Source organism: Mus caroli, unplaced genomic scaffold, assembly GCF_978045245.1.
Source record: "Mus caroli unplaced genomic scaffold, Mus_caroli_1 scaffold_3, whole genome shotgun sequence".
In the NCBI taxonomy this organism is placed as follows: Eukaryota; Metazoa; Chordata; class Mammalia; order Rodentia; family Muridae; genus Mus; species Mus caroli.
In genome coordinates, this window is record NW_028227258.1 from 43,141,188 (window position 1) to 43,152,653 (window position 11,466).

At 42.4% G+C, this 11,466-nt stretch overlaps 1 long non-coding RNA gene across 2 annotated transcripts; it reads left to right on the plus strand.

The window, feature by feature from the left end:
- Positions 1-4,484: 4,484 nt before the first annotated feature.
- On the plus strand, positions 4,485-6,892 carry LOC110291491 (uncharacterized). 2 transcript variants are annotated; one of them, XR_002377576.3, is made up of 4 exons: positions 4,485-4,670; positions 4,913-4,949; positions 6,054-6,299; positions 6,538-6,892. It is a non-coding gene; the product is annotated as an uncharacterized LOC110291491 (long non-coding RNA). The 2 variants fall into 2 exon arrangements; XR_003836167.2 differs by having other exon boundaries at positions 4,485-4,949.
- The last annotated feature ends 4,574 nt before the right edge of the window (positions 6,893-11,466 follow it).

Here is an 11,466-nt window from a genome sequence, read left to right on the forward strand (position 1 = left end):
GCTATAGAAGCAGAAAACAATTGCCAGGAAAAGAGACTCACCAGATGAGCTTCCTGGTGAGATTTTCCAACCAGTCTGCTGCCTGCAAGTTATGGAGAGAGCTCCGTGGTTGCAGTTTCTGAGTCTTCAGCCATGCTGGAGTGAGGATGTGGGTGATACAGCAGCCTTTGAGAGTATCTGCTTCACTAAATAGCCCATAGTCCTGTAATTAATACTACTACTTAACAAGTTAGACAGTAATAGGAATATTACCTTGGCCTGTCTTGGTTCCATATCTAGGGTGACTAGATGTTTGTTCATGTCTATCTCACTGAACACAACCTTACGTGGTCTATTAGTTCTGAAATAGCAGAAACACCTGTTTTAAATTCTCTCTAGAAAGAGTAACTGAGAAAGAACCGCACATTAACTGTTCTCCCTGTCATGTGTTCTTTCTTCCCTTTATTAATTTTTACCCAGAATCTGCATTTCTTTTATTTTTTGTGATCTTCAGTAGCTGTTCCTAACTTGAGCTGTGTCTGGAAATAAAAGTAGGTTTCAGAAGAAAAGGGTCAAGGGGAAACAAAAGAAGCCATGGCAGCAGAAGAATGGGAGCCACATGACTGGAGACATTTTCTTCCATGGAATGCTTTGGAAGAGCAGAAATACTTGGCCATTGGTCTGCTGTCTCAAGAGGCATATTTTAGTACTGGGGGTTTCTCTGAAAAGTCACAATAGCTGCTGCCTTAGTTTACCACATGGAGTCATGCAGATTGTACAGATATGCTTCAGGAATCATCCCAAAAGCAAAGGTAGGGTAAAACTATCGGGAATATGACTTACACACACACACACACACACACACACACAGAGATGCACACACATGCACACACATGCACACACATGCACACATACACACACATGCACACATGCATATACACATGCACACACATGCGTACATGCCTAAAATAGAATTGCTTTTATTTGTACTCAACTCATTATATCCCAAGCTCTACAGCTATGCATTCAACCAACCACAGGCCAAAAATATTCAGAAAAAAATACTGAAACCACACAGACTTATTTTCATTATCATGTCCTAAACAATACATGCAGAAAAAAAACCAATTTATGCCATAATTGCTTTGTGCCAGGCAGCATGAGTGATCTAGGGATGGCTTAACATGCATAGAAGGCTGTCTATAAATTTAAATTGCATGTCACACAAGGGACTTGACCATGTGCCTACACTGGTATCCATGGGTCCTAGAACCAGACTCCATAGACACTGAGGGACAATATCAAATTTTGAACTTCTAAAGATTTCCTTTAAAGGAAGCATTTCACTGCGTTGACATGTGTATCATATATACATAAGTGAATACATACTCTGCATCAATCCTCGATGTCTTTGTTTCACAAATGAAGAAACTAAGATCAAATACTTCTTCCAAGGTCACATGAAGGAGCAGATGACAAAGAACAGAACCTGGAGCCTCTAAAGCACTTCCTACCCTTGTTTAACACGCAGTCATTTTTCACTATATCAATAACTCAAAGGTTCACCAACACTCACTCTTTTAACCATATCACTTTGTTTAAGGCAAGATAGCTTGCTATTAAACTGTTATTAACACGCATATATTAAGTAAATAAAAATCAAGTTTCTTCCTCCCAAATACTGCAAAATCCTAAATCCTTTGTTAGACTCTGCCTTCAGCTTTCTATCCTGACAGATGTCAGTGAGATCAGGAAGCAGCTATGAAAGTTTATAACTCTTGACCCTCTGCTAACATCGTAGTAGTATGTGGTCAAAGAATGGTCCAGGCCACAATGGAAGTTTAAAAGACTGCATGTTCATTTTCCATTCTATGTATATGTGTGTGGGAGAGTACATGCACATGTATGTTCAGGGGCCTTCAGAGGCCACAAGAGAGTGTTGACTCTTTTGGAGCTGGAGTTCAGGACAGCTGAGAGCCTTCAGATATGGGTGTTGGGATCCTAACTTGGGTCCTCTGAAGCAGTAAGCTACAGGTGTTCTTAACCCTAGCCACTGAGCCATCTCTCCGGCCCCAGAGGGGATTTTTACCTTGAATCAATGGGTTCCTTAAAACAAGCCTTTGAGGGAGGAAGGGAAAGGCTGTGACTACAGCTTAGGCAGATGAAATGTATGCTTCACTCCCAGTGTTGTCACCAAGTACTAACTAACCACAGAGAGGAAATAAACCCTTGCATTCCGGCCACTTTCCTGGAGAGTTCTGTTTCTTGTTGAAAAGAGATTTAGATACTAAGCAGTTTTGGAAGCCTTGCCGGCCAGAGGAACAAACTTGCTCTGTTTAAAATCAACAAGCCAAAAATACATAGGTGGGGTAGAACCCCAGTGTAGACCTGAGAATGAGGGAAAACAGGAAGTGGTTCAACCATTGCAGGGATGAAACGCACCTTTTAGTGCCATGATAATTGATGTCTGTAATAATGAGATGGTCTGGGAATGCCGGTTTCCTCTATCTCCTGCTAAAAGAAAACACACAATTAGAAAGGCTTATGATGAGTGTACTCTATGCCCCACATTAATTTTAGCTTTTTCCTATACATTGTCGAGTGGTTTCAATATGTTTGGCCCAGGGAGTGGCACTATTTAGAGGTGTGGCCTTGTTGGAGTACGTGTGTCACTGTGGGCGTGGGCTCTAAGACCCTCTTCCTAGCTGCCTGGAAGTCAGTCTTCAGCTAGCAGCCTTCAGATGAAGATGTAGAACTCTCAGCTCCTCCTGCACCATGCCTGCCTGGTTGCTGCCATGTTCCCATCTTGATGATACTGGACTAAATCTCTGAATCTGTAAGCTAGCCCCAACTAAATGTTGTTTTTATAAACATTGCCTTAGTCATGGTGTCTGTTCACAACAGTAAAATACTAACTACGACACATTGTTCAGCGTGATAAAAAAAAATGTATTTAAGTGAGGAAACTGAGAAAAAAGTTAGAGCTGTGTGGAGCCTGGATCATGCTGTTCTTGAATCTCTGTGCACAGGGAGGTTCCCTCAAAGCCAGGTGGCCTAATGCATACCGCTAATCCCAGCTCTTGGAAGGCAGGTAGATCCCTGTGGGTTCAAGGCTAGCCTGGTCTACATAGTGAGCTCCGAGATAGACAAGACTACATAGAAAGAGTCTGTCTCAAAACAAAACAAAAATTAGAAATGAATACATAAAGAGTTCCCACAAAATTCAGCTTTGGGTTTTTGTTATTTGTTCTTTTGTTTGTGTTTTGTTGAAGTTGCCTCTTATTCATATAACCTAGGCTGACCTTGAACCTGCTATGTAGCCAACAATGACCTTAAACTTCTGATATTCCATCCTCCACTTCTGAGGTGCTGGGATTACAGGTATACACCACACCCCAGGCCAAAACTATTCATTTTAACAAAGAAAAATACACAACAGGATAAACCATATGGAATTTAAGGCATAAAAATTATAGTGATATACTGGTATTTAAAAATGATTGAAAAATCTCTAACCAAATTAAACAGTTGAGAAGTGAATTAATGAATTTAAAACATAATAATAAAATTATCAATGTGGTACAGGGAAAGATCAACACAGAAAATACAAAAGAAATGGAAAGGATATAAAACATCTAGTGAGGCCAATATGCTCTGAAATCACAACAAAAGAGGGCAGTGGTGGTGCACGCCTTTAATCCCAACACTTGGGAGGCAGAGGCAGAGGCAGGCCGATTTCTGAGTTCAAGGCCAGCCTTGTCTTGAACTACAGAGTGAGTTCCAGGACAGAGTGAGTTCCAGAACAGCCAGAGCTACACAGAGAAACCCTGTGTTGAAAAACAAAGCAAAAAAAAAAAAAAAAATCTCAATAAAATATGAAAAGCTGGGAAATAGGCTGGCCTGTAATCCTACTTGGCCAGAAGGCTGACACACAGATCATAAATTCAAGGCCAGACTAGACATCTTAAGGAGATCATGCCTGAAAAAATAAAATGCACACACACACACACACACACACACACACACACCAGAGAGAGAGAGAGAGAAGATTTGGAGATTTTAAAAGGAATTCCAAACTTACCACACAGGTTGACATCAGCTACTTTAGAAATAACTCCCCAACAATCAATATTAAAAAGAATACAAAATAATAGAATTACCTATTGCCTCCAAATCTTAATTAACCAAGCCACCTTTCACTCAGATTTAGAGGCACACTACGGAAGTTATTCTCCCATGTCTAACTAAATAAAGGTGTATTGAAGTATAATGATTATTGCCTTAGTGGGTTTTACTTTCTTGGTGATAAAAATGGCTTTATCCCATAACTATGTTTTTTTGGGGGGGGGTGTTAAATAACTTCACAAAAAATTAAAGCAAAAAATATTCTCTCTCTCTTGTGTGTGTGTGTGTGCGTGCGTGCGTGCGTGTGTGTGTGTGTGTGTGTGTGTGTGTGTGTTTAGCTAGGCACTGAACCTTGAACCTTGCATATGGTTGAGCAAGGGTTCTACCACTGAATACTTTTAAAGCAAAGGGCAATTGCTTCTCTGAGCTTTTAAATACTACTTAATTACTTAATTTTCAGGGAACAAGAGGTGGCAAATATTTGGGAGACTCCTCAGATGGTTTTCCTATCAACGTAAATATGACCAAAAGGATGCTGGACTCTGGAACATTATCCTAGTGATGTGGTACTCAGTCATCAGAGGGAGAGAGAGAGAGAGAGGAAAGAGAGAGAGAGAGAGAGAGAGAGAGAGAGAGAGAGAGAGAGAGAGAGAGAGAGAGAGAGAGTCAGTCCCTGGGGGGAAATGCCTAGTTTTAAAAGCCAATCTTTGATGTATTTGAAGTTTACAAAGACGATCTCTAAAGGTCGGCTGATAAAAACCTATGCATGCAGTTTCCCAGCCTTACTGAAAAGCTTCTCTTTGTACAGACTCTACGCGAGTGCGCATGTCCTGAAAGAGCCTAAGGTATGTTGAGATTCTACTTCCTCGATCATAAGATGAGTGTGGCTGGACTAGTGTGTGTCAAGTGTGTATGCTTGAATCTGGGAGAAATCCGATCATAAGTTGCTTTACTCATTTAACACTGAAGGTAGTGAGCATGCTATTTGGTGCCGCGGTACCTCAAAGGACTCGTTTCCCTCTAAAAAGAGTCTGTTACAGGCCACTCTCTAGGCAGATTAAGCCAATGGTAGCAAATGTTTTTCAAATTTTTCTTAGTAATATTGAATTTTTACAAGGTAAAGTTTATTTTTTATGCAGTAGGGGTTTTTGTTTTGTTTTGTTTTTAGTAGTTTTTATTTTTATTTTGTATGTGGGTGTTTGATCTGCACCTACGAGAGTGTACCCCATGTATGCAGTACCTTCAGAGGCCAGAAGAGGGTGTCAGATTCCCTAGAAACTGGCTGACAGTTGAGTCACTGTGTAGGTTCTGGGAGTAGAACCCTGATCCTGTGAAAGAGTTGCCAGTCTGCTTAAACACAGAGCCACCTCTCCAGCACCCAGGCAAACAGTGCTCTTTAATAACTTTAATAATTTCCTGACTTGATAAACTTTCTCCCCAATTAAAATACAAGTAGTATGAAAATGTCTTTATAATGCTACTGTATTTTAAAAGTCACAGATTTGACTTTGTGACAGTCACCCAGGGTCCTTTTATATCATATGGCATTATCACTGTGGTGAGGGCAATATAATTTAATGCTGAATGAATTATGTTGGCAACTGCATAACAGTGAAATTAGAAGCCACTCTCTGGGAACTGATCCGGGTGAACATGATTGGGATGAGCTGATTCTCAAAGGCCATCAGAAGGCAGAGGAAAGGAAAGACCATTCTGAGCAGAGGAAAGCAAAGATCAAAGCTAGCCACGGAGCACAGTTCACAGAAACAGCAACAGGCCAGAGGTCGATGGCTCCAAAACTAACTTCAAAACAGGGTTTGCAAATTGGGACACAAGTCAACCTTAAAAAGGGTGGGGGGTGGGGGTGGGGAGGGTAAGCAAGCCCTTTCAGATTTTCCACACATAAGCTGGACGCTTTTAGCTAGTGTTGGGCAATCCATCTCTTTCAGACAGGAGAGCTGACCCATACCCTTGACCTTTGGAGGATGTCAGTGTGACTCAACAGGTTACGCTGAACTCATCAGTCAGAGCACCGCAACAGGCTTCTGAGTTCTGTCAGCACAGGCTCTCCAGTGCTATCTCAGTGACTTGGGATCAAGCCAAATCTCAAATAGTATTCCAGTGGACAGAGACGGGGGACAAAGCAACCAATTAAAGGCATCTTTCCTTGGATTTGACTAAATAACATCACTTCGGTGAGTACTTAGTGTGTATTCTGGGAACAAAAGCAAGGGCAACAGAGGCATGCCGCCACTACCATGTTTTCCGGTAATCACCCTGCAGAGACATTAGCAGTGATCAGATTCTCTCTGACCCCTGCTTGAGAGGTCCACCTTCTGCTTGAAAAGACTTCCAAAGAACAAAACTGAAAAACTCTATGGCCGCCTGTTTTCACTTTTCTTCTCTCTTCTTTTCTTTTCTTTTCTTTTACAGATATTTGGCTTGGGAGTACATTCAGAGATCAAAGTGTACCGTTTTACTAGCAAAACTCCACCCATGGTCCTATCTGTGCAGTTGTGTGAGCACACTACTCACACCACTATATTCCTTCCTGTGGAGAGTGAGCAAGATGGCTCTATGCATAAAGGAGCTTGCCGCCTAGCCCAAAGATCTGAGTTTGATCCCTGGGGCCCAGGAGGTAGAAGAAATAACTCCCACAATGACTTTACACACAGACTGTATTATATGTGCCCAAGCACGTGCATGCACACAAACTCACACAAAGAAATCAATGAAAGCATAACAAATTCGCACAAAAAATCAATAAAAGCATAATAAAATTTAAAAATGAGATCTCTGAGTATTCATCAAAAAAATTATTGCATAGAAAGACAAATGCAAATATATTTTCCCAATTTCTTTTTGGAAAAAAAAAACTCTCCTCTTATGAGATGTTTATCTACTGTGATCTTACTTTGGTTCTTTCTAGTGAACAGAGAAGTTACAGAAACACTGTTAGAAGACGCTAAATAATACAAACCCCAGTCATTCCTAGGTTTATGCAGTCGTCTAAATATTTTGTGATTCATATCACCTTGTCCATAACAAAATCCTGCAACATGGGCATCATTATCATTACAATAATAGGAACTCTAAGAAGGAAAAAATATCACACTGCTACTTCAGTTTGCAAAAGTTTGGTCTCTCCTCGTCTTCCCTGATGCCTGAACCATTTATGTCCTCCTCCTTAGTTACGTCATGACCTCTTTTGACAGGAGCAGCAGCTGGTGTCTATCCTCCAAGTTCCAGGATCTCCTAATGGAGTTATCGATTCTAAAGCCAGAAAAATCCAGATTTTAATGAAGTTTTACACTTACTGGTTATTTGAGCCATGGTGCTCTCTCTCTCTCTCTCTCTCTCTCTCTCTCTATCCCTCTCCCTCTCTCCCTCCCTCCCTTCCTCCCTTCCTCTCTCTCCCTCTCTCCCTCTCTCTCTTTCCGTGTCTCTCTCTCTCGTGTGTCTGTCTGTCTGTCTCTGTCTCTATATGTGTGTGTATGTGTCTGTCTATCTCTGTCTCTGTATCTCTGTCTGTCTGTCTGTCTGTCTGTCTGTCTGTCTCTCTCTGTGTGTGTGTGTGTGTGTGTGTGTGTGTGTGTGTGTGTGTGTGTGTGTGTGACAGACTGGGGTAGGATGCACCCAGGTGAGGAATGGATTTGACTCTAGATCAGGTACAGGAAATTCCTCCTCTTTCTGCAGCCCCAGCCCCAGCCCCAGCCACTGCTGGCCACCAGTCCTGAGCTTGATACAGCTTCTTGGTTCTCAGGGGAGTTCCACATCTTGCAGGACAAAGTGGTCAGCCTTGTTTCCACGACTCATGGCATCGGGTGCTTCTCCTGTTATGTCTGCTGCCCTTTCCCCTGTTTACCATCCCACTCTGTGGCTGGGTATACTTACGCCCAAAGCTTGCATTTCTCCTGGAAGTTCCACGTTGGTGCGTCTGGCAAACTCAGAGCAAACAAACCATTAGCAAACAGTATGTACACCCTGAGCTATTTACACCGTAAAGGGTGAATGTGTCCTCATAAAATCGTATATATCCATCCCCTTTAAGCTTGGCCTTGTTGCAGTAGGTACATTACATCATGGTGGGATTCTAAGAGCAAGGACGTCTGTGCTTTGTACAGGCCAGAAAACACCAAGAAGGGCAGTTCCTAATACCACACTCAATAACATAAGGGCTTGCCTCTTTTTTTTTCCAATTAATTCTTTGACAATGTCATACATGTATATAAACCATTATGGCCAATCACCATCCCTCCTCCCACTATTGTGTCGTTTCTGTTCCTGTTTTGTTTTGTGACTCACCGAGTTGAACCAGGACCACCCACATGGGCATGAGTGTGGAACTGTCCCTTCGAGTGTGACTAACTCACTAGTGGTTGTATCACTGAATACAGTGATTCTTCTTCCTCCACTAGTGTCCAACTGCCAATGCCTCCCCAGTTAGTGGCTGGTAGGGTTAATGGTTTTGCCTCCTCCCAACAATTCCAGGCACTGGAGACTAAGCACATGAGCATGTGGGGGACACTTATCCAAACCATGGCATTGTGAGATGCAGTGCACATTGTTAACTGATGTCGACTTTGGAGTCATACTATGGGATTCAAATCCTACACACGCGCTATCTGGTCCTGGACGGGCACTCTAATTTTCTTCGTCTCTGTCCTTAGCTATAGTAATGACAGCTCTCAACTGGGAGATTTCTTGGAAGAATTCCAAGCTAATGCACAAAGCTCACACCACACCCACTTGACTTTTCACACTCAGCCCAGAGCCTAGAAAAGACTGTCTAGCAACAATTTTGCATGAGTGAATAGATAAATAAGTGGATGGATGGATGGATGGATGGATGGATGGATTAGGAGATATCGTCTATTTAAACTACTGCCTCCTTTGTATTCCTGTCAGTATAAATCTAATCAGACACCTTATCATGCCTGACTTAATAATGTGATAATACTGAACAAACTTAACCCAATGTCCTAAATAAGTATTTAATAACTGCTATGATTTGTTCTATTTGTTTTCTGTTGCTATGATAGTCTTCAAGACGCAGAGCAACTTAGAGAGGAAAGGGTTCACTTGGCTAATCAATCATTTAGTGAAGTCAAAGGAGGAACTCAAACAGGAACCTGGAAGCAGGAACTGAAGCAGAAATTATGGAGGAAAACTTCCCCTGTCTTGCTCAGCCTCCGTTCTTACATTATCCAGTGGGTTGGGCCCGCCCACAGGAATGACAGACACAGCCCTCGGCCAATCCAATGGAAACAATTCCTCCACTGCTGTCTCCTCTTCTGTGGAGACTCCTGTTTGTGGCAAGTTGAATGTTTCTCACTGTGTGTCAATTGGAATCGTTTCCAACTTTCTGTCCCAAGACAGTGTAACATAAAGATCTGTGTAGGAATCTGGGTCACGTGGCGGTGGCACGTGCCTTTAGTCCCAGCACTCCAGCAGCAAAGGCAGGTAGATCTCTGTGAGTTCAAGGTCAGCCTGTCCAGGACAGTCAGGACTACATAGAGAAACCCTGTCAAAAACAAAAAGCAGTCTATGAATCTGGGATGGAAGAAATGATCCAGCAGCTAAGAGTGCACGCTGTTTTTTTTTTTTTCAGAGAAGCAGAGTTTGGGTGCCAGCACTCAGCTCCAGGGGATTGATGCTGTCCTCAGGGGATTGAGGCTCCCCGCCCCACAGTAGATGACTTAGACATATGCAGACACCCACAGCCAAACAGGAGATGGAGACTGGGGGCTCTTATGGAAAAACAGAAGGAAGGATTGCAGGCCCCGAAGGGAATAGGAACTCCACAAGAAGACCAACAGAGTCAACTAACCTGGACCCTTGAGGCTCTCAGAGATTGAACAACCAACAAAGAGAATACACGCACTGGCTGGTCCTAGGCGCCACACACACAAATGTAGCAGGTGTGCACTTGGTCTTCATGTGGGTCCTGAACAAATGAAATGGGGGCTATCCCAAAAGCTGTTGCCTGTACGTGGGATATGTTCTTCTAGCCTTGTCTGGCCTCAGTGGTAGAGGAGGCACCTAGCCTCACAGAGACCTGATGTACCAAGATGGAAGGATACCCAGGGGGGCCTCCGCCCACTCAGAGGAGAAAGGAGGAAGAATTGTGGGAAGGGGTGACTAGAAGGGGGAGCAGCAAACAGGTAAAACTAAATAAATGTTTTTTAAAAGATAGTATAAGAAGCTACTGCGTGAATCTCCTAGGAAACTCTTAAGAGTGTGTGTGTGTGTCTGAAGAACTCAGCTACATTGTGTTATAATAAACTGCTGTATCTGGGTCCTGCTTTCCTCACACTTTGCCGGTGGATCACCCCTCCCAGCCACCATCACCTTGTGCCATCCCAAGCTCTCAAACTCACGCCTCTGAGCCTACATAGCTACCCCATCCTGTCCATACTCACAGTTCTCCTTCCCGATGTCCCCGTGATATCGAGGGCTTGATGACTCAAACACCGGCTTTTCTCTATTTGGAAGTAATTCCAGGTTTAACTTCATAAATCTCAGCCAGGAATTTTCCCTCATCCTTCAAATTACCGCCACTCAGATCTGTGCCAGGGATGAGAGCAGAAGCCAACTCTTAAAACTTAGAACCTCTACTTTATAAGAAAATATAATATTTATAATAAAAGAAAACCACCAATCTCAAGATATATAGTTCTACTTTTTTTTTTCATTTTTGTGGAGAGAGAGGGTTTCTCTATGTAGTCTTGGCTATCCTGGAACTCAGTCTGTAAACCAGGATGTCCTAGAACTCACAGATATCCACCTGCCTTAGCCGAATGCTGGGATTAAAGGTATGCGTCAACATGGCCCAACTTCTACTAAATTTATTGTTTATTTGTTTGTTTTCAGTTTAATTTTTCTTTTCGGTTTTGTTTTTGAGACAGCTTCTCATGGAGTCAAAGCTGATCTCAAACTTGTTGTGTAAGGATGCCCCTGCATTGCCAACAACTGTTGTTATTTGCATAAAATTTTTGAGTAGTTAAAATTTTCTCACAAGATTTGAACAGAGTTTTAAATTTTTTTCCTATCTGAATTTTACCCTTTTCCAGAAGTAGTTCATGCTTTTCACCATTTAGGAGGAAGAAATATAGTCTAATTTTTAAATTTTTGCACAGAAACATATTTTTTCATCTGCAATCCAAGCAAGTTTCAGAAGCTCTCCCTAATATAAAACTTCTACCCACAAATGAGCTCCGTACTCCCCACATCCCCCACCCATGGCCTTTGTACCACATAGCTCAGCAGTGTCTTTGGTGAGGGGTGATCCATGCTATAACAGTGGAGACAGCGCTTTCCCTCTTGATGTCCTCTCTGAAAATGGGGGTCCTAACTGATACT